Below are 1,758 nucleotides of genomic sequence, written 5' to 3' on the forward strand. Positions count from 1 at the left end.
AAAAAAGATTTGACTTGATATAAATGTGAACACTTCTTTGCAAAGCAAAAAATACTATCAAAATTACAAGATAAATAACAGATAAGAAATATTTTTATAGCAAGTATTTACATTTTTCTCACATAAATGAACTACAAGTTGATGAGAGAAATTACTAAGACTAAAAGTCCAGCTGTAAAATGACAATAACAAATAAGTTGCAAAAAATTAACTGTATATATTATTACTAGTAGCCTGGTGCACTAAATTTGTGCACATTAAAAGGGAATTAATTGCCCTAACCCAGTGGTTGGCAAACTGCGGCCTGCGAGCCACATGCTGCTCTTTGGCCCCTTGAGTGTGGCCACGAAGTTTCAATCGCACTGTACATGTGTGCCCGTACGTGGTATTTTGTGGAAGAGCCACACTCAAGGGGCCTCAGTTTGCCAACCACTGCCCTAACCAGTTTGGCTCAGTGGATAGAGCATCGGCCTGCGGACTCAAGAGTCCCAGGTTCAATTCCAGTCAAGGGCATGTACCTTGGTTGCAGGAACATCCCCAGTGGGGAGTGTGCAGGAGGCAGCTGATCAATGTTTCTCTCTCATCCATGTTTCTAACTCTCTATCCCTCTCCCTTCCTCTCTGTAAGAAATCAATAAAATATATTTTTTTATGAAAAGGGAATTAATTAGCAGAGATATTTTAATACTGCTATTTGCCCTTTCTCTATAATAGAAGTGTGAGAGATGAAAGGAAATTAGTAAAATGTATATGAAAATCATATATGAATTTATTAATAAATATCAGTAACAAGAGGATATAACAACAACAGAGGCATGATATGAAAACAACAAAAACATGATATGAAAACAACAAAAACATGATATAAAAACAACAGTGATGCAAACAATGACTGATAAAGTGATTAAACTTATTCTAATATCTCCCTGTACACCACATTAAGAGTGAAAACACTTTCAGAGTGCTTAACTAATTTCCCTTGTGATGAAGTACTTAGAACTTTAACTGTAACATCACATGCTCTTCAAACTCAACAGAAAGCAACATATAACTGACCATGTGCAAAAACGGGTTCAGGTAGGAATATGCCTACTTTGTCTAGAGTTTGTCCTCGTGATTTATCAATAGTCATCCCAAATGCTGGCATCGCGGGAAACCGTCGTCGAATCAATTTAAATGGGAGGCCAGTGTCAGATGGGGACAAATTAATTCTTGGAATAATAACAACCTCTCCCTCTGCAGATCCTGTTAATACTTCAGCTTTAATAATGTTAGGTCATAATCGTTTGATAATAAATCTGGTACCATTACAAAGACCCCATTTACATTTACAATTGAGATTTCTCAATAGCATGATGATTGCACCCACTTTCAATTTTAATTGATGACATGGCATTCCCGAAGGAGTAATACTATTAAGAAGTTTGTGGGTGTGGAGAGAGCAGAGCTTCTGAAGAATGGCTTCACTGTGTACAACACATCCAATAGCAACTTGGGCTTACTCCTCACGGGTAGCAGAATACTATGGCCTTCCTGTGACATTACGCCCTATACATAAAAAAAAAAAAAAGAAATTCGATGAGAAAATTTTCCTTTTCAGCATCATCTGTGGAATTAATGGAATCATCACTCAAATACGTGTGAAAATCTCCATCGAGTATATCCAAATTTTCTTCATTTAATTTTTAAACATGCTCATTTTTTGGACAAAGAATTGCACATTTAGATATATTTTTAATATTATCTATAGCAGTGGTTC

The 1,758-nt window shown here is 36.2% G+C and overlaps 1 non-coding gene across 1 annotated transcript; it reads left to right on the top strand.

Moving 5' to 3' along the window:
• Positions 1-1,426: 1,426 nt before the first annotated feature.
• LOC132229062 (small nucleolar RNA SNORA11) lies at positions 1,427-1,555 on the top strand. Its single transcript, XR_009451629.1, has one exon. It is a non-coding gene; the product is annotated as a small nucleolar RNA SNORA11 (small nucleolar RNA).
• Positions 1,556-1,758: the final 203 nt, after the last annotated feature.

This window comes from Myotis daubentonii, chromosome 2 (assembly GCF_963259705.1).
Source record: "Myotis daubentonii chromosome 2, mMyoDau2.1, whole genome shotgun sequence".
NCBI classification, from domain to species: Eukaryota; Metazoa; Chordata; class Mammalia; order Chiroptera; family Vespertilionidae; genus Myotis; species Myotis daubentonii.